The 23,057-nt window shown below is 31.2% G+C and overlaps 1 protein-coding gene across 4 annotated transcripts in view; it reads left to right on the top strand.

Annotated features, from left to right (window-relative positions):
* Positions 1-23,057, top strand: part of LOC127711078 (uncharacterized) — a 1,247,322-nt gene that overhangs the window by 668,940 nt on the left and 555,325 nt on the right. The window lies entirely within an intron of this gene.

Raw genomic sequence — 23,057 nt, forward strand, 5'->3', positions numbered from 1 at the left:
TACAATAAAAATTGTCTGCATTCAAATGAAAAGATATAGGGCCAGTTGCCGTTGTATTTATATCACAACTGAACCTTTTCTTAAAGTCTTTCAAATTTTACTATAATTCATAGTACTATAGGTTCATATTTGCACTTAAAGATCAAACTATAGATACCTAAAGATAGTTCAAATATTCAATTTTGACAGATTTGGACAAAATAATTATCTATCGGACACCCTTAACCAAAACAAAAGTTTTATTGGAAGTTTTGCTAAACACTTTTTTGTCTTAAGAATAATAATGTCCTTCTATGCAAAGTTGACAAAAATAGGCAAGAATTAGTAACTTTTTGATTCTGAGGAAACAAATTATTGATCAATTTTGGAGCATATTAGATAAGACTCTTTATTATAGAATTTCATCAGAATTTTAAAAAGTTATGATTTGACTTTTTGAGTAAGACAAATATATGGGAAAATTGCCCTGCATCTTGCTCGTAAACAACTTTTTTTAGTACCCGTTTAAAAAAAATGTTTTGGTGAGTAAATGTGGTAAATCAGAACAAACTCAAACATATTTGATACAAAATTGTCAGTTGCAAACAAGTTACAAAGGAGGGAAACAATTGTGACCGTTAAGAAAGAAACACTCTGTAATGTTCAAATGTGTTCATGCAAAAGCAATCAATGTACTAAAACCTAACTTCAGAAAGTATATACTATTTTAGTGAAAAACGGCATTTCAGTTTAATTATTTCAAGACATTCCTTTCGAAGAAAATTGTAAATTATCTGCAACCATGTGAATTCATGAAAATCAGATTCTAGAACGATTAATAACGTTAAATAATTGTTATTCAGAAAACGATCATTTAACTTACGTACAATTGGTTTCCGAGTTATTCATTGAATATGTGTTGGTCTGGAAAAGTTGATATATTCAAGCATTTGTTGTTCATAGTGTAAATCCAAAATTGTTTGTTTCTCAGAATGCCATAAACAACATATTAGCGAATTCTATAATAAATAAACCATTTTATTAAGATTATTAAAGTTTCTGTACGTTATCAGATTTGTTTTTGTAATAAAAGAATTGATAAATTTTAAGGTTTGTAAAACAAAATGCTTATTTATTTACTTATTAGAAAAACATTCTCCTATGTTCGGTATCAATGGATTATTTGAAATTTTAAATAACAACCAAATAATATTCATATTGTGGAAACACACGAAACTGAGGTTGCTATAGTGACGAAACGAAGTCGGTGACCCCCAATTTTTTTCATCATATTTTATTCCTAAAATCATGAAATACCTTCACTCAAAATTGTAATACAAAATCACTGGTAAAAATAAGTAGGCAGTTTGGTCTTTAAGTACGGATTTTTAAACACACTTACCAATTGCATTAAAATTTTCTTCCTGACATAGTCTAGAATACTGCTTAACAATGGTTGCTGGGGCTAAGCATCTTATAACATATGGGGTTTGAATAAGTTCTCCAGATGATAAAGTCAGTTTTTCTTTCCCAGTGGCAAGTCCTTTATGGCATGGCTTGATGTGATGAAGTCTAAAAAGTGTTACAGTTTGGCATCATCCACTCTCCTTCCTGTCTGTTTTTTTTATAACAGGTGCCCCCACTCCAAACTCTTTAGCATGTTTCTTTGCTGAATAAAATTTGTGGCTCGTCACACAGATAGAATTTTTTAATTAATGTCCTCAAGTCTAGAGCTGCTTGCTAAGATAGAGAGTATCTGACATCTCACTGTTGAAGTCTCTGCCCTCATGTAGCTTTCTACAAGAGCATCAATAAATTGTGGAGAATCAATCCTTGTCATATTGTTTTCCAGTTTTGAAAACATATTCTCTTTTAATTGTTCACTTTCTCCTGGGCACATTGTCTCTAAAAGAAGAGAAAGGCATTCATTTGCTTTTTCTTCTTTGTGTCCTCTCACTTGAAGCATCTAATGGCTCTCTAATTGTTTTTACTGGGCTTGTGTTACACGCTAGACAAAAATTCATTAAGCTTTCCAAGACGATCAATGTTAGCCACTGAAGCCTCCGATGCTTAGCTGTTTTGACCCTGCTGTGTTTCCTGACTGGATAAATTGCTGTCCTGAAATTATAAGGCACATTATAAATGAAAATCCATAGTTGATTTACTGTGAAATCTCACAAAACACTAACAATAATGAACAGTTCCAAAACATTTTCCTAAAAAATTGATATTATTTTTTAGTGTCTGTTTTGTTTATTAGTAATCGCACTATGGATCTGTTCCTGTATTACACGACCAAAAAAACTACATATCATTACATATCAATCTTGAATTGCAAACTGCACATATGATTTTCATATGTAGGGTTACATATGATATATGATTATTATATGACAATAAACTAAATATGATTATCATATGTAAATCATATGACCGTATAAGCACATATGAAAATCATATGTTGCAATTTACATATGATTCTTGAATTCTATGAATCGAGCCACATACATTGTTTGATAATTATATGTAGCAATTTTAATAGTGTGCATGTTTTTGGATTAATCCCTTTCATACGGTTGTTTCGGCATTCTACTTTCAATTTTGTAGGTCGATCTAGAGACACATCTGTTATCTATGTCTGAATCAGTGTTCATTTGAATTGTACTTTCACCTGAGCCTACACAAAAGTGTTTTAGGTCAGTACAATCCAAATGTTGACAATATATAAATAACAAAGTACAATACTAATAGTTGAGGATTGTTTTCAATATTAGTTTAGTTTTTACAAATTATAACATGGTCTGATGCAGTTTACAAGTCATTAACCGGATGATGGTTTTATGAAATTATGCAAATTGTCCCAAACCAGGCTATACATATAGAATATGAATTAAATTAAAAATTGTAAAAAATGCTAGTAGGGCTAAACAAAATAAATAGTATGTTTATCGAGCACCTCCCGCATAACTGAATACAAAAGTTTTCACAATGGTTTTGTATCTCCATATTTCATTGTAAAATTTCAAAATTGAATATATGTTGTACTAAATTTGAATAATATCAATAATCAACCAATACTAGTAATCATGGTGGAATCTATTTATGTGGTCACTTTAAAAAGCATTTTTTTAATTTGACTATACAATGTAACATCCATGGTAACTAATAAATGCTTTGTACATACATGTACATGTTTATAATATTCATAGCTGTGATCAGGTCTTGGTCTCAAAAGAATCCGTCAGATGATTCTGTTTGTTGTTGCAGTGGCTCCTCAGTTTGACTGTTTGAAAAAAATGTACTTCGTTTGAACAAGTTATAAACATTTAAAGTCGTATTACAGGTTTTCTGCTTTAACTAGACCATTCAAGTTACTTAGTTATGCATATGAACAGCTTTGTGTCTTTCATAAAACCTTGGTGGATTTCTGTTGTCTTTAAATGGAAAAAAAATCCTTAAATACATGAACATTTGTTCACAATCCTCCATCCGTTGATTTAAGATCTCATCATAGTTTGAACGGTACTGAAGTGTCATTCAGTCACTTTTGCCAGAATTCTTCTCAAACCAGTGCAACGTGCACGTTTGATTTTCCTGTTGGGTATGAGTAAATTTTTCGCTGTAGGTCTCGCACCAGAGGCAGATGAACAATAAAAGTGTTCCTCTTTTGTAATGTTTTTTTTTCTGTATAGCATACATTTGTACTGTTTGATGTACATTTACTCAATATCTTTGCATTCCACACATATATACTAATACCATACAAATTTATGTTGTAATTTTATACAATAATACTTACTTCTTCAACCGATTGATTAATATCCGTTACTATAGCCATCTCTGAAGATTTTTCATCTGCATGATGTACAGATAGCTATAATATAAAAAGAACTACGATACAAGATTGAAATTTACTATTTACATTTGAACTGAGATCGTTATATCATAGTTGTAACAACAAAAACTAGAGTCACCCAGGAGCCTGTAACGCACACCTGGGTACATTTTGCATAAGGTAAATAAGAATGCTAATAATTGCCAAACTAAATTTATAGTGATAGCAGCACAGGGACAAATTCGCCCCATCAAAATCTGAAAAAAGTTATTTAAAATGTTCTACATCAAAATGAACGAAAACACCCAATTTGGCCCTTTTTTATAATCGGCGGAGCCAAAATACCCAAAACCTATACCAGCCTTCCTATTGTGCCAAGGAACAATTTTTATAATTTCATAAGGATTGGTCTTTTGGAACTAAAGTTATTGACTGGAAACGAAGTGACCACAGACGCCAAAGACAACAACTGTGCCATACCATAATACGACCTAAAAAAATTTTTGCCGTCGTATAACAACTGCATCAAAATTGGACTCCCAGGGAATATTTTTTATATGGAGGTACCATCCTTTGAAATTTGATTACAGTAAATTAACAAGTAATAAGGATATCAGTGATTTCAATTCCAAAGTGAAAAAAAAATATATATTATTTTTGACGTTCAAAGTTCTGTAACTCTGGAAAAGAAAAATTGTTGACAAAAAAAAAAAAACGAAAGGAAAGTGTTTTCCATCATACCCAAAAATTCTTCAAAGTTTCAAGAAAAAATATCAATATGACGTGTGGAGGAACGGAGGGACAGCAGACATGTGTATACCATAAACATCTGATTGATAAGATTTATTAATAGATTCAAGTACTTCAATGTGTCACTTTTTACCAAAATCAAATTCATTTATTTACCAGGATCTTTTTATTTATTTTTGGATGTTTAATCAAGAGACACAACTATGCAATTTTAATGCAACTAAGTGTACAAGCATTTGAATACACTAAACCAGTACATATTTTTTATTCATAATAATTACCTGAAATGTCTAATTAAAACCTCATTTTATTAATTTTCTAATTTGGCAATTAACAAGGCAACAAGTCATTAACTTAAGGTCATGCAACTGGTGTCACTGTTAAAAACTAATAGATTATTAAATAGAATTTTTCATATCACATCCAATATCATCCCGAGACATCCCTGTTACATGTAACCAGGAGGGCCGAAGGCCAGAGTGCTAATATTGGTAGAGGGATGATATGGGATATGATATGCAAAATGCCATATATGTCATAACCTACAGTATTTATCATATTCTTCAATAACAGATGTTTCAGTATTCATCTCATACGATTCTTTACTGTATAACAAAAAATGTATTTATAAATCTGTGCATTTCTTGTCGATTTCAATGAATTTTGTTTCAACAGACGCATATATTTCTTTTCTTTTATTTGGTCATGATTTTTATTCAGAGCGTCATTATTGTTTTGTGCTTGAAATACCAAGTTACTGTTTTTCAACTAAAATGAAAACCCCCTTTTTGAAAACATTTCCCTTGTATTGTTTTTTCACATTTCGACAGGAAAGTAACCAAAAACAATTAAACATCTCCATTATATAGAACACATTTCAAAATTGGCAAAAAGGGGGTAGGGCTTTGCAGCCACAACATGCCCCCTGGCCTTAGGATAAATCATGACAAAAAATGATGGCGATATAATTGTAAACAAATTGATGCAATTCTACATGTATTTTCACTAATTCTTTAATACCTGACAAGCAATGGCCTTAATTTTTTTTTTGGAAAAAATGTGATGAAATGAACATTGAAAAATCACATGAGACAAATACTTTTGTCTCCCCAATCTGACTCACTGTATGTTGTCAAAGCTATCTGATCAAAAGGTACCTTGTACACTAGAAATTGATTATCTCTTGCTTAAACTTTGTTTACATTCAGCTATTTTCACAAAACCACAATAGAAATCTATCCTAAGCATATATCCGATTTTTTTTCCAAAACAACACGGGTCAGAAACTGGTACACAAATAATAGTAAACGATAACGGAATTACACTAAATTTTCCGCAAAATTGTGAAACTGTGTACATTCGACATATCGGGGAAAACACCGGTCCCCAATTTGAAAAATTGAATTACACCTCATGTAATAATGGTCAGGTTATTACACTCCACATGTAATACAAAACAGGTTATTAATTACACCCGTGGGGATACAATGAGATATCCCTGGTTGCATTCTCCTTTCAATTTCATGATATATGTATACACAAAATGACATATCTTGAGCAAGTATATAATAAAACAGATTAAGTTCTTGATTGTTGTTGGCCATTTACTGGAAATGAAAGATTGTGGAATATCCTTGTATTTTATTTAATAAGAACTTTGCACACAAGGTTACACGAAAGAAGGGTACTTATCACATTTGTACTTACGTGTACCAACTGTCAAGACTAAACCGTATCTCTTGCTTATCTCTTCCACTTGTTGTCTGGTCAAATATCTGTCAGCTTTCAATTTTACCGATCTTTTTTAATTTTTTAAATGATGTGATGAAAGGTGTAAAGGAATGCCACAACATTTAGATTTTTGCCGCAGACGATTCTGTTCCTGCAGTTCATTGAGATGACTTTGACAAATTATAGAAGATTCCGTAAATTTTGTAGAAAGTAAACCAGACTCTGTCAACAGAATTGTAGATAAAGAAGTAGAAAATGAATTAACCGGATAAAAAGTATCAAAATTGGAGCAATTAACTGAGGAATGGAAAGACTGAAAACTACACTGTGTTTCTGCTGCCATTTGTATCATAAATATCATACAATCCAACCTCAAATTATAAAGAGGAAATTCAAGAACCGTAACTCTCTGTAATTCACCTGAAGTGTGCAAGATTGCTTCATTTATTCTAGGTCATTAATTTTGGTTTCTCCATTGATTTTACTTTTTCATTGTCATACAATATGTTGATAGAAATTTACCAACTACTTGATTTATATCAAAACACTGGACAAATAACTTTGTATTGTCTCTCACGACCCAAAATAAGAATAATAGCATTGAAAGTGAAATGGACCTAGCAATTGCATGTTATTCTTTACAAAACATACGGATGGAGTTTTGAGAAATCATTATCTAACGTGCAAAACTGACTTTTCATACCACTCTATACATTTTGTACCATTAGCTTTATTTCGTCCATTCCATAATTGATTTTATCTCTGGGACTATAAATGATACCTATATTGTTTAGGTCGATATTCAGATGCAGTTCAACGAAGTTTGGATGCACAAAAATGTTTATAGAAATGACAATATGTCAAATTAATGCACATTTTGTAATGTATCGTGAGTTTGTTGCTACTCTGCAAAGCATGCGACCATTAGCAGTAAGAGAAGTCTGATCGCGCTTGAGTACAATTCATGTAATGTTTTTAGATCAGGTGGCTTGCTACTAATAGGACTATTATATCCCTTTCCGCTGCCAAATCAATCATTCGTGTCGGAGAAATATCAAACGGGAACTTTTATTTGAAGCTTGCTTAATGTCGTCTTATATCTGCCGCTTATCATTTTGATAATGCACGATTGAAACAATTATATTTATAATCAAAGCTGACGGGTTGCAAAAACAAAATATTAGTTAGTGCAGAATTTGATTACTAGTTTGATGTAAATACAAAATTTCCTTATAGAAAAAAAGTATACGATATTGTCTGAAAAATAATTATTATTTCTAGTTTTTTCGTTTTGCTTTTTTCAAGATGAGGAAAACTGGTTGCTAAGCATTTTAGAATTTGAAAGATTTCAAACACTTACTGAAAGTCAATTTAAATTTTTCAGGTTTATCTTTATTTTAAAAAACGGTAAACAAATTCAAATTTATTATTGTCGACATTTTAATTTTGGAGTCTGAATGAAACGCGTTTCAATATTTTCAAGATATTGAACATTTGGAAAAGAAGCCGGCTGCAAAAGTGTACGTTGTGTTGCTTTTTCTATTTCGTTCAAGTATTTGGGACAACAAATTATGTTACTTGACATTGTTCAAATTCCTATAATAGAAGGAGATGGTATTTCCATCATTCATACTTCGGTGTGAGCCAAGGCTCCGTGTTGAAGGCTGTACTTTGACCTATAATGGTTTACTTTTACAAATTGTGACTTGGATGGAGAGTTGTCTCATTGGCACTCATACCACATCTTCTCATATCTATTGAACTGAAAGGAAATATAAATAATCCGGCAAATATCTCTTTTTTAGTTGTCATTTTGGTACTGAGTTACAGTTGTTTTATTTCTAATTCGTTTTTTTTTATCTCAAACAATTTTAAGAAAAAAGTAACCGTTAATTGAAAACGGAAATAAAAATTGACAATCATTTAAATTTTGATGCTTTTTTTTAAATTTTAGCAATAATAATTGACATTCATGATTGTCAATATTCTTTATATAGGATGGTTCCTAATTGATATTTCATTCTGGGAAACCTGATTTATTTTTAAATTTTGTCATGGCCTTGAACTTCCTTTAATCACTGCGAGTACTCTTATGGTTTCTTTGTGTCTTTTGTTGTTGTTTTTTTTTTTTCCTTCTTGTTACTTGACTTGTGTGATTCTTGCCAATCCCTTTCCAGCTAATTTTTACAATTTGTTTTTTAACTTTGTGCTGTTGTCCCATTTAAGGGGGTGGGCGCTCGTGAAGTCCGCTACATTCTTATGGATCCGTCCGAAGTCAGGATACTGTAATTTAGTTATTTTCGTTCATTGCTGTTGGTCATATTTGTTTTGATTTAATTATTGTTTTGTAAATAATCACACCGTTGGTTTTTCCTTTGAGTTTTGTTACATTTTGTCAAGTCACTGTATGATAATCAAAATGCATATGTACTTATTAACTTGATACTACACAAAACATAAATGTAATGCAACATGAATAAATTACGTTACCACAACAGAATAAATTCATTATCAATATATAAGCTATATGTGTAGATACTAATGGCTACTTGCGTTTATCGGAATTGTTAAAAAAAATCATTTGGCCAGGCGTCCGACAAGTTCAATTGATTTTGTTGTTGATTGTCATACATAAATTGTTTTCCAGCACACCCCATTTCAGGCTTTCGAGTTTATTTTACAATGCCATTTCACGAATCTTAATGTGTGTTTATCACCTCTTTGTTTTAGTGATTTTGTAAACTTTCTGAAACTTCAGGAGTTTTTAAAAGTCCCTGAACTGATTATTGGTTTTATAAAATCCATGTTTTTTACAAGGGATTTTATCAAATTCCTGAAATTATGAAGATTTGTTTACAGATTATCTTATTTATTTCAGGATATTTGTGAAATAATCAATGTATCTTGGTTTAAAAAAAAACATTAAAATGTAATCATTGGTAATATGATATGGAAAAGGGGAAGAAAAGAGGAAATTGTGGAATTTATTGCATAAGACCCATACAAACAAGATAACTTATGAGGACATTTTGGAATTTATTGCATTAGACTCACACAAAAAAACTATTTCATGTTACTACCTTGTGCATGTATGAAAGTTATTTTATGTGTAGTGTTTAAGTCAGTAATTGCTTAAAAGTAAACATATTTTTTAAAATCAAATATCAAGTCAAAACATGAAATAAACGATTACCTTCGTAACAGGAGAAAACATGCAAGTAGTTAGAGATTGATTGGTTTATGCCATGTAATTATAGTAATATAAGGACGAAAATATATTAAAGCGATTTGCTATGAAACATCTAGTGCCAGATCACATGGTTAAAGTCGAAAGGAAGATATGTCACCCTAGCCGGGCACATAACTCTGACTCAAACTCTTAGAACTAGTCAAATATAATCATTGTAGACTTTAAAGTAAAAAAAATGATTTCTAAAAATCCAATAAGTGTTGTCTTATATAAATATTAATAAGCTAAGTATAAAAAGAGATTTTATCTACAACAAGACATTTTATCCACAATAAATGTTAAATACAGATATATGTATTGGACCTGTATATAAATTGATAGGTTACCAAACTGGCAAAAGAAGAGCAATTATGTAAAAGCAAATATACATAAACTTATCACGCAAATATAAATAAATTGTAGTCTTCATATCTGTTTATATGTCTTTTAGTACATGTAGTAGTGGTCACTTAAAATAGTGTAAAAATAAACTCAGCAGGCTTATAATTTTGTACGCCAGACTCGCGTTTCGTCCACAAAAGATTTACCAGTCAAATCATTAAAACTGTTAGGGATTTTACAAAATCACTAATTATTTCAAGGAATTTCCAAAATTCCTAATTTTACAAATTCACGGTAGTATGTACACATACTTATTGTAATGGGATGCAATTTTTTGCTTCTTATTTTGTTTGCTCATGACATATTAGAACCTTAGAATATGTTTCGTTTGTGAATATGTAAGTTCATGTGGAGTATGTTTCAAAGAGACAGAAGCATAACTTTATAAACACCTCTGTTAAACGCTTAAACACCTAAGTTCGGCACAACGGGAGTCATGTCACAATTACAAAAATATACACCTCTGCAATTCATACCGTAGCTATGGATGGTTTGTTATGTTATCCTCTGTTATTAAACTTTTGACAATTCTCTATATTCGAACTAAACTCTTTTCAATGCAATTATTAAAGTCAATTCACTAGTTCAAGAATCCCAAAACACTTCCATTATTGATTTAAATTATGTGCAGTATTGATTGGTTACTATAATTATGAAAATACCTAACCCTAGGCTAATGAAACACATGACAACTACTTCCAAAGATGACAAAAAATATTAGTAGATCAGGCTACATTTTTTTTTAATTTTCTAATATGGGTGTGGATGCCATCAATATTACGTATATTTTCCATTGACATCTGCACAGAAAACAATACCTGATTACATAAAAAATCAAACAACACCTGTTCTTTCATATACCTTCAACAAACATCGAAGATTTTCAATAACAACAAGGTATTACACTTTTGCAGTAAAGTAACAAACATAAATCTTTTTTTCAAGTCCTTACTTTATGAAGAACCACACTGATTCCCACTACAAATATATCGAAGATGATGTCATCAAAAAGTAAATTTACAAACCCACCGGACTCAAAGGGAAACTCGAAACAGAAAGTTCCCTAAAAAATAGCAATATCAGAAGCTCAAAAAGTTACACAACAAACGAATGGAAAACAACTGTCATATACCTGACTTGGTACAGACATTTCCTTATGTAGAAAATGGTAGATTAAAACTGGTTGTATAGCTAGCTAAACCTCTCATTTGTATGACAGTCGTATACAATTCCAATATATCGACAACAATGTGTGAGCAAAACAAACAGACATAATATGTAAAAAAATGTCAAAAATAGGGTACAGCAGTCAACATTGTGTTATAATCTTAATCACTATAAAAACAAACAACTCTGTCAACTAAGAAAAATAAAATTGGCATATATACACGCTATACACATGCTAGACAAAGCACATTAGCAAAAATGAAAGACAAGAATACAAAAAAAAATGACCATAGCACAATAACACACTATGGGATGTATACATACCGAGCCACGTCAAAAAGTTATTACCAAACATGGACTAAACAATAAAGGTTCTAAGTACAAAGACGAATAAAAGATGCTATAAAAAGTAATTAAGATGAAAAACAACGTCAGTACCTAAAATATATACTTCAAGACCATCATGTATCATTTGTGAATTTGATATGGAATATTTATCAATAAGGTCTTGGTATCTTCCGATGGAATTTCTTTTTAAAAAGGTCGAGACGTTTTTTGTCATAACCCTGGCTCATCAACTTTCTGCTCAGACACTGGTGACGTTCTATCAAGCCTGAGTAGCAGCTGCAAGTTCTTCAATACCGAATGAGTTGGAAAATGCATATTCTATATGCCCGTGAAGTTGGTATATTGCACTAAGCATGCTAAGGTGAGGGGAATTTATAATCAAAATCGTCTCGTGTGTCATAGATTCTGGTACTGAGATGACCGCTTATGTCAAATTCGAGGTATAAGTCTATACATGAGGCGGATGAAGTCGTGTCTGTTGTTTCGTTGATTTCTAGTTCTGAAGGATATATCAATTTAACCCAATCAGAAAATTTGGACTGTTAATAGGAAGATCAATATATCCGAATTTAAAATTTAGTGATCTGGCTACCATTTTATATCGAAACGCATTAAAATGAATTACAATTAATCTGTTCTGATGATTTGGCAAACACAAATGTTATTATGTTTGCGCCATTCCAATAATTTGACTTCAGATACAGTCATAATCATGTGTAATACATTTACTTTGTCGTGGAATACAATGAAATAAAATAACAATAGGAAACAATATATACAAGTGCATGAGCAGAGTCTTGTTAGTTTTATCTAGATATTACCTACAAACAATATCTTGAAATGAACACAAATGATCTTTATTGAACAGTAGGACAACACATATTTCGTTTTCAAGTTTTATAGTGTGAACCCTTCTATTACCATGTAGCATAATTCAAGCAGCACCTTCAAATGAAGTGTATCTCCTGTTGAATACAATATACCAGTCTCTGCGTTTATATCATGATTTCTTTGAAAGATGATTTGTGTTTATCTGATGTAAAGATATGGTCATGTTTCAAACATTTCATCGACGGAATCATGATTTTATTCAACTGTAAGGAGTATGTGTGTCACATCTGTCATATACATATTTTTCTTGCATTTGCCACAAACCAATTCTCTTTTCCTCGCCTTTTAAATCACAGAATGCGTTCAATTATTGCAAATTAAATTGACACGAGCAAAAAAAAAAGATTGATACTAGCAGAACAAGACAAGATTTCACTTCTTGTTCACCTTAGTTCGACCAATTTTTGCTGTGGTTCTTATTAATTTATCTTGGATTTTAGGGGAATTGATTTGTTGAATGCTATTTTGTCCAACAATTGACGTATAAAGTCAATATAATTTAAACAACCGTACTGTCTCTTAAAAGAATTTATAATCTGGTACATGCTATGATATAGGTGTAACGTTGTCTTTTGTTTTATCAAATGCTCAAAAGCTGTTGCTGATAATATTCTAAATGCAGAAAGATAAGATTTGTGGGACAATGGAAACAGAATTTTCTGAAATCTTAAACCACCATTAAAACAGAATTATTAAAAACATGTGTTTTCCTTTGATTGGAAAAATCACTACAAATATAATAAAATGCTAATCATTTTTATATTGATGTGAATTTTTAAACATTTCACTGATAAAAAGATACAAGAAATTGTTCACATTCAATTATCCAATGACACAGAATTACGTCATATAACGGGACAATTACCAGCTATAAACATGATAAAGGTAAATTTGTTATTTCGATTGTTTAATCGCATTAACTGATAAGATCCAATTGATTTGATATTGATTCTTGTAATACCGTTTTTTTTAAAACTTCAATACACAATTTAAGTTAACTTTTGGTTTTCAATGACATGTTCAAATCATATAGCTTTATCGACATTTGAGAGATTATAGCTATCTCATAAGGTCAAGGTATATTGATATTGTATAACTTTTGTTTTAAATGTCATGAAAGTGGACCAACGGACTATGATTAAGAGAAAAGCTTACCAAATTAGTAGTTTATGCAAATAGAAATTGCAATGCAAATTATATCGTATTACATTCATAACAGAATGAATCATGCAAGTACAAACCTGCTCAATTGGTGAACTTTAATGAATATGATAGCAGGTATTGCCATAATCATTTATAGATATTACCTTCTGAACTTAATATGCATCGAATATTATTTAAACATGTTTTGAGCTATTTTTGTTATCAATCATTCTCGAAAAGATACTAAGATAAGTTTTCCTTTCGTCTACATATCTTATTACGAACACATTTAATCTAATTTAGCTAGAAAGGCCTCTTTGGTTACATGGTTAGTAAATATTATTGCATACTATCTGCTGAAATGTTGCGTTCTCCCTAAACTTATATATTGACCCCTAGATCGCTTGTGGGGGATTTATGTCATTAAGTTGATTGCTCATTGACGTTGACTACATGTCCATTTTACTCTTGTTCAAGTTTTCAGGTATGCTTAATGTTGACGTTTGAAAATACAACTTCATTGAAATGTGAAATCCCTTCAATCTTTAACAAATAAACAATTAGATTACATACAAGCCTGAAGTTCTGTTTTAACAGTGTCTTTGTAAAAGCGTTATATTTTGTTTCCTTTGTAGAACTTGTCAAATTTATGCAATTTCAATCATTTTACGAAATTAAATTCAAATCATTTGCAAGTATTAGTAATGAGTGTTCCGAAAGAAAATGAAAGTAACGATACAATCGTTACTAATTTCAATTATTTCATTTGGTGTTAAGGTCATAATGCATATATTAGATTTCGGAAAACCAAATGACGTATTTCACTTTTATCAATAAGTATATAACCCGGTTAATAGGTTTTGTGATTAAATAACTATGAGGTAAACGATTTGCACTTAACATTTTTCCATCCGTTTTCTCAAATTTGCCACGTCTATAAGTCCAAAGTTTCTACTATCAACGGTAATATGATGATTTAGAGTTTATTACATTCGAAGTATGACATAAAGATAAAAATCTAAAGTCTGTTACTTCATTAGAGGAATTATTATTCCGAATATAATTTTGTTATATATTCTATGACGTATATGAGAAAGCTTAAAGATGTATCCACTTAGTTAAGTTAACCCAATTTCGAGTTTTACTTTGAATGATATATACTGGTTGGCATGTTAAGGTTACTAGCTTATATATGGTTTGAGTTTTATAAATTTCTCAACATGTTAGAATACAATTGGTTGTATAACTTTTCCTGAAAGATGAATGTCAATATATATTCTAAGTAATTATTCAAACAATGCTAACAAAATTGTTCAAAATAATAAAACAAACAAATTTCAAGGCACATAAATGCTAATAACTTAATCAAAACTGGAAATTAAGAACATATCAACTATGAATGTCTTTATGCTTGCAACAATAGCTAACCACATAATCCCATGTTCGTTAAGCAAATTGTAAGACTTAGTTCAAATGTATCAGAAGCCACAAGTCCACGACAAAGTAACGAGAAGGGATGAACAAATTCAAAATTCTTCATTCCAACTTAACATTTAGTAACACCAACCTCACCGTAAACCTTGATCATTTATAGTGTTAGGAATGGTAAGGAACGTTGCCTAAATAGAGATGTATCAACCATTCTCATACTAAAATAAAGTATTGTAAGATCTATTATAGCTCAAAGGTCATACAGCCATTAAGTATGAAATACAAACCTGCTATCTTTAATTTCACTTTACACCTAGATATCAACGTTGATACCGTCTTTAAATTTTCAAAAAATGTTTGCATGAAAATATATACCAATGTATACAGCAAAGTATTGAAGTGTGTTTTATTTCGACTATCGTTTATCCTGCAAATCGATTAACAAGATTTGAACATCTTTGACTACTGTCGTCTTATCTGAACATTATGGAATTGTCTTACTTTCATCGTTAAATGTTATTGATTTGTAATTTTGTATTTCAAGGGCACTTTGGATATGCACTTTAACATGAAAGCATGGCTAATATCTGTATTATGAGTTGTCAAGGTTTTCTATTTATTTCAGTTTAAAGATAAATTTTTGATATGTGTAGATTAGCCGACCCATATCTTTGTTCTAAAAATAAAAAAATCTACCTCACCAGAATATTTACCTAAATAGGTGCATGAATTTGATAAACCGTTTACTTGAACATACGTTGATGTACATGATACAACTTCACTTTAAATGTATACATATATATACAGGTTCGTACAAATGCTACGTGAAAATTTTGATAACACAGGATTTCTTTGTAGGATAAAAGATTGTAGACTAAAATAGGAGTCATGCATTTTATCGAGGTTGAATGGTGACATGAGAGAGAGAGAGAGAGAGAGAGAGAGAGAGAGAGAGAGAGAGAGAGAGAGCAGATCAAACACACTTTGAGCAAATGACTAAATGGACTAAATATGTGCGACAACGCGCCTATATATAATCAATATCAAATCAATTAAATCCTAAATAAACTCTATAGTGTTCAACTCGCACACGGTACTCCTTCAGTTTATCGATACCAACTAGTATTGTAATTAGATCATGCAGGAAATGTCATAGAGAAGTACATGCAAGGTCAGTAGTTATAGTTTTATAAGAAATAGATATTGGAAAAGGTAAAATTGTCTTTTAAAATAGATTAATATTATAACCAGTTGACTGAGAGGAATCACTGTACAACGGTTTTTTTGTTCGTCTCAATCTCAAAGCAGACTGCCTATTAACATTTCAATACATACACAAAACAAACAATACTGTGAACCAACTAATTTTTTGCGAGCGTTTTATTTTCGCGCCTTTTGCGAGTAGAAAAATAACGCAAATATAAATCGTCGCGAATATCTAAACTTTGATTATTCCTTATTTAACTACATCAAAATAAATTTAAAATTGCGAAATTTAATCGCCACGTAGTGAGCTCGAAAGGGTGAAACGCGAAATAAAGTATCCGCGAAAATAAGTTGGTTTACAGTACATAAAAAGAATAACTGATATCACCATAGTCTATAGTGGACAGTAGACCGCCAAAAACACCAGCGACTGTCTCCGACGCCAAAATTACTGGTGTTACAACAATGACGGACAACAAAAAATAACACACATTCAGAGAGTCTGATGTGGTACAGGGGTCATTTATCGGGGATATACAAATAGAACATGCACACAAAAAATCCTTTATCTAAGTTGACCATTCGTCTCACGTGCGTAAAACTAAAACACAATAAAACACCTGGACAGTGATAATATCACATTTTCTTTTAATGCTACATATTGATACTTCCGAACTTATTTTGCAGTAGTGTATTCAAGGGCTACGAAAGGCGCAATATACTTAAATTTTAGTTTGACATTTCTGACCGTGAAAACACAGAACGTTCCATTCTTCATGATCGTGAAAGATTAAAAACCGCCGACTTGTTTTTGGTAAACATTCATCTTTGTGTTGAAAACTTTGTGATTATATGGAAATCTACCATTGCAATTGGTGTACTGGAATTCTGAAATTAAATGATATATTTTTCATCATGTTTGTTGATAAATATAGTTACGTGGGTTGAATAACGTTGGATCTTGTTCTTTATTCATTCGCAAAATCTCTGAATAAAGGACAAAATCCAACGACAGTAAGCCATTCAAGCTTTATTCCACAACACACGTGATAAAGAATATGTAATATTACCATACAGAATTCGGAGACCGCTTTAAAAATCCGACACACGATATTTCACGATCTAATCACAATACTTGACCGTCGTTAACAATAATTTATCGATAATTGGTCTTGATATGTCCGTTGAAGGTCGTGTATATATATAAAAAAATCATTTAGTTTTCAATTACCCTTATTATTACTTAGAATTCTGAGACATTCGAACCTCAGGTTTGCTAAACTCGACCTACATATATTGACGTCGAACAGCAATCCGTTTCGTTTTCAATTGTCATGTCAGACATTTTTCCCTCGGACGACAAATAATTACATCTGTGATATCCTGCAAGTGCGGATTAGTAGTGATGAGGTGTTTATTATAAACGTTAGCACATGTATGATTCATTTGTATACATATTTGTCATAACTTTGCCTGTTAAAAATTTAAAGTCATAAATGACATATCACATTTCGACACAGTGAGTAAAGATGTATGACGGCTTTAGGTTGAATCTGTCGAATGTGGACTAATAAATATGTTCGTCTGTGGTGTTAGTTGTAATTGACTTAGATTAAGCTTCAACTCACTGTGAGTACTTTAAGATGATAATTTGGTGTATTTTGTCTTTTTATACGGCCGAAACATTTTTGCGTTCGTATTATGTTATGGCGATGTCTGCGTCGTCGTCCTAAGACATTTAGTTTCGCAGACAATAACTTGAGTATAAGTGTATGGATCTCCTTAAAATTTTAGCACAAGGTTCTATACCACGATAGAAGGGTTCGGATTGATTTTTTGGATTATTGTCGTAGTTTTTTTTGTAATTAGGGCATAAAAAGGCCAAAACAAGCATGTTTTTCTGGTTAGCAGACAATAAATTGAGCATAAGTGTATGGATCTCTATGAAATTTAAGTACAAGGTTCCATACCATAATAGAAAGGTTGGGATTATCTTGGGGATTATTATTCTCGCTAATAAGAAATTAGTGGCCAAAAGGGGGCAATAAAACAAGCAATTGAATAGTTTTACACTAGTAATTTATGGGGCTCTTTATAGCTTGCTGTTCGGTGTGAGCCAAGGCTCCGTGTTGAAGACCGTACTTTGACCTATAATGGTTTACTTTTATAAATTTTAACTTGGATGGATAGTTGTCTCATTGGCACTCATACCACATCTTCTTATATCTATTTGTCTTGTTTCAGGACAATAACTTGTGAATGAGAGTATGCATCTCTCCGAAATTTTACTACAAGGTTTAATACCTCAAAAGGAAGGTTCGGATTGATTTTGTGATTATTGTCCAAACCGTTTAGGAATTAGGGACCATAAGGGGGCCAAAAACTAGGATTTTCTGGTAACTTTAGTATAAGTCTATGGGTTGCTATTTAATTGAACCACAAGGTGTTATACCATAAAATTAAGGTTCGGATTGATTTTAGTGGCTATGACCCCACGGTTAAGGCAAACGGGACCAAAAACAATACATCTGTTATACTTTTTAGATATTTCTTGATCAATTCCAATGAGGTTTAATTCAAAACCTCGAATTATTGGTGTTCTATGATATGCTGAATCTAACCGTGTATTTATGTTTTTAATTTTGGGGCCTGGTTTCGAACTGTTCCCTATTAAGGTCAAAAGGGTCCAAAATTAAACTTTTTTTGATTTAAAAAAAAGATTTCTCGAGGTTCTTTGATATGCTGAATCTCAGCATGTATTTAGATTTGAAATTTTGGGACCTTCTTTTAAATTGGTCCACATTAAGCCCAAAATTGTCCAAAATTATACTTTTTTTTATTTAAAAAAAAAATTAATTATTGGGGTTCCTTGATCTGTTGAATCTAACCGTGTATTTATATTTTGAATTTGGGACCTATTTTCAAATTGGTCTACATAGTCTTATTTTGATTTCATCAAAAAAAGAATTCAGGGGGTTCATTTGTATACTGAATCTAAACATGAATTAAGATTTTTTATTTTGATCCAATTTTTCAAGTTAGTCTGAATCATGGTCCAAAATTAAACTTTGTTTGATTTCAACAAAAATGAAAATATGGGTTTTTTTTATATGCTGGATCAAAGCGTGTGTTTAGATTTTGGATATTGGATCATAATAGTATAAAGTTCAATTTTAAAATTTTCAGCTCTTTCACCACATTTGTTCTTTATCAGAAACCTATGCGTTGTCAAATATTTAATCACAATCCAAATCCAGAGCTGTATAAAGCTTGAATGTAGTGTCTATACTTGCCATAACAGTTCTGGGTTCGACCTCTGCGGTCGTTTTGAGATGCGCCTATCGGAAATTTTATTGCCTTTGTGTTAATTGTTTCTACTGCTTCATAATGATTTGATGAGTGAATCACTTTCCAACTGATTATGTTAGGAGATAGTGAACTGATCGCTCGCAAACGTATCTAACATTTATATGTGTCTGTCCTTAGTCAGGTTTTTGAAATTTAGTGATTTTCGTTGACTAGTCTCCGGAATATTATGTTTCTTGTATTACTATATCTTAATTAGGTCGTGGATTTTCTTGTTTGTATTTTTTGATATTACACCTAAACAGGGCTTTGTAAAGCCTACTCTCGAGTATTGGTCTCTGATGGATACGTCTCTCTTTGTCAATCATAACACATCTTCTTGTGTTCATAATACATTTTTATATCTATTTCAATATATGTCTGTTTATCTAGATTGTTCGAAATTTACAATATATGATTGATCGTTTAAGACAGATATTTTTTGTTTGCATTGTTCTATCATTAGTTTGATTAATGTGCAACTTAACAATACTTTGAGTAACTTACTGATTCATACGTTCATTTGAACAACACAAAAAGCATTATAATTGATGAACATTCAATTAGATATATTATATATAAGACAATTAATTAAAGATGAAACCGGTTTCAATTCATCACATTTACGAGCTATTTCACTGCTTTCACAAATCTTCAGGTAATGTGACTTGTATACATAAGTGTTATAAAACAATTGATTGACGTTAACAATAGTATGACGTTTACAAAAACAAGGGAGACTACTAAATGTGAATGTAATTTTAAAATTTGAGTAAAGTCTTTAAAATAATATTTAAGTAAAAATTAAAATATTATTTATCACCCGGGTTAAGTAAAATTAGAATATCATTTATCGTTTAATCTTTGGTTAATACATTTATCACGACTAAATATGTATGAATATGTTCCTGATTGATTAAGTACATGTATTGTAGGATGTTTTGTAAAGCTTCCAATTTATTTCTCATGCTTGCCATCAGTGAGGCATCAGGAAGTAAGTAGTACTTATTATTAAACCCCATAATAACACGACAACTCCGATAGTCAGTCGAATAAGGAATTTAATAACAGCACAGACATCGAATCATTCATTATTTTATCCTTCTCTTTAACTTCTAACCACCTCATCACAAACTGAAAATAATGAAAATGTAAAACAATTTTAATTAAAAGCGATCATTAATTGCAATATTACTTTGTGATATATAAGTAACTCTCTCTCTCTAGCGTGTGTGAACGTGCATTCATGTGTGTATAATACTTACCATAATTTTACATGCGACCTAACTATATATTTGTTCGAATTCTATATGAATAGTAACTTAGCTTTTTGCCATGTATTCTTACATTTTATAGATAATAAATAATATGTCACACGTTTCGTCTGGTACATCAAGCTTTTCTCTTTTTTTCTTGCAGTTGAGAATCATTTGTATTAACATGATTAAGACTAAAAACATCCAAAATTATAATGAATCCGCGTTATTGAATTATAAATAACAACATGAGACGTTATATTCTGATATTTAGACCACAAGTTACCACAATTTTTAGAAATTTCATGTACAAGGTTAGCAGTATATTTTCTAAATCTCATATTGAAATAACAAATTAACACGTGTGTATTCATGTCTGTATTTAAAAATTAAAAGACTTATTAGGAGAACGCTTGCCTGCGTGATTTACAATAGTTGTTTTAGCATGAGTGCATAATTCGTATCAAATTAAATATCATGATTTGCATTGGAGAACATCTTTAGGTTTAGCTAGCTATAAAACCAGGTTCAATCCACCATTTTCTACATAAGAAAATGCTTGTACCAAGTCAGGAATATGACAGTTGTTATCCATTCGTTTGATGTGTTTGAGCTTTTGATTTTGCCATTTGATTATGGACTTTCCTTTTTGAATTTTCCTCGGAGTTCAGTATTTTTGTGATTTTACTTTAAATGAAAATGCTGTATTATGTTGACACAATACAACTATATTCCATTGCAAAAATGATAACATTATTAGGATATGTCTAAGAAACTCTTGAAAAACAGGAATAGAGCTTTTTAATTTTCAACATAAATAAATAAATTGTCTATACTTTTTTCTTATTTATTATCTTTGAATAGTTCTGAAATTCTTAATAAACACCTTAGCATCTTTGTAAAGATGATGTTAATAAAGAAACACTAATACGTAAGTCGAGAAGGATCATTCATATTACAAAATTCAAAATACAGAACTCAAAATGCATTCAAAATTCAGAAATCCTACATTTAGACATTTATTTAGGTTTCTCCGCGCTAACGCAAGACATGCAACGAAGACATTTTTTTTTAAATTACAATAAAGTCTTTGGGTCGCCCTAAATCGACGAAAATTAAAGAAAAATATAAAAAAGCATACAATGCATATACAAAATTTCACAATACTATCATTTATAAAAGAGTCGCATGTACAAACTGTGCTGAACTACATGCCGGGCCCTCCGTCCAACCCCAACCCCTCACATCAATTTTGGCTGACCTACTGTTTCATTGATTTTTGCACCTAACTATGTAATGTTTGTCATTGCTAACAATATACATTGTAAACGAACTCGGCAACCTAAGGCAATCGGTACCTCAATTTATTTGAGAATGCAGATTAGTCACCAATAAGATGGCTAGTGAGGTACAACGATATGATATATTAGGAATACAATCATAAGTACACAACAGACGTACCATTCTACCAATTTTAGCAATTGGGTGTAAAGTGTCACAGATCGATAATAAAGATAAAGAAAACTGTCTATACCGAAGGACCGCTTCACCCAAATATTGCCTTAACTTTCAAAATTATCATTAATTCTTAACAAAAAAAAACCTTAACGAAAATCTTGACCACAGCCTACGATCCAAAATGCTATGTAACCAAAAGGTGCCAATGTTTATTTTAAATCCCTAGTTACAACCCTTTCCTGGATCGGGGGTTGCAGCCAATATTAACTTTTGAAAAATTGATACAAAACACAAATAATGCATAATTCAGGGGTTATTACTTCGTAATTTATATTGTGATGTACAAAAAAGACGTTCGTTTGTGTAAGTAGTTATATCACAACTTTCTTTTTTGAAAATGTGCAATTCTCTGAAACAAAATTAAAATCTAAGGACCAATGTTAACCCCTCGTGAACCTTCCCCTTTATCCAAAGTGTTCAACGTCGATAGCGATTTCCACTAGCGTAAAGAAAATAGATGTTGGCCAAAATATAAAGCATAATACTGAAACTAATATTACATCGCCGCTTGCCTACATAATATCGTCCACTGAAAAACACACACTGATAAGCTAAATTATACAATCGACCAAAGTTGGATAGAAATTGTACAATAAATAAACCCTACGTCCCCTACTTCTTGAGGATGTACTTTAATCTACAAAATAAATGCTCATAAGCGAAAATATTGTGTAATTGCATAATTTTAATATGAAACATTCTACTGCATAAACATGTCATTAGCGTACAGTTCTCCTTATAAATTGAAGAAAAAAATTGTTATACATATATTGTGAAGTGTGCCTTGCAAGTTAGTATTTGTAGTATTTTAGTATTTTATCGCTCC

This window comes from Mytilus californianus, unplaced genomic scaffold (assembly GCF_021869535.1).
Source record: "Mytilus californianus isolate M0D057914Y unplaced genomic scaffold, xbMytCali1.0.p SCAF_8, whole genome shotgun sequence".
In the NCBI taxonomy this organism is placed as follows: domain Eukaryota; kingdom Metazoa; phylum Mollusca; class Bivalvia; order Mytilida; family Mytilidae; genus Mytilus; species Mytilus californianus.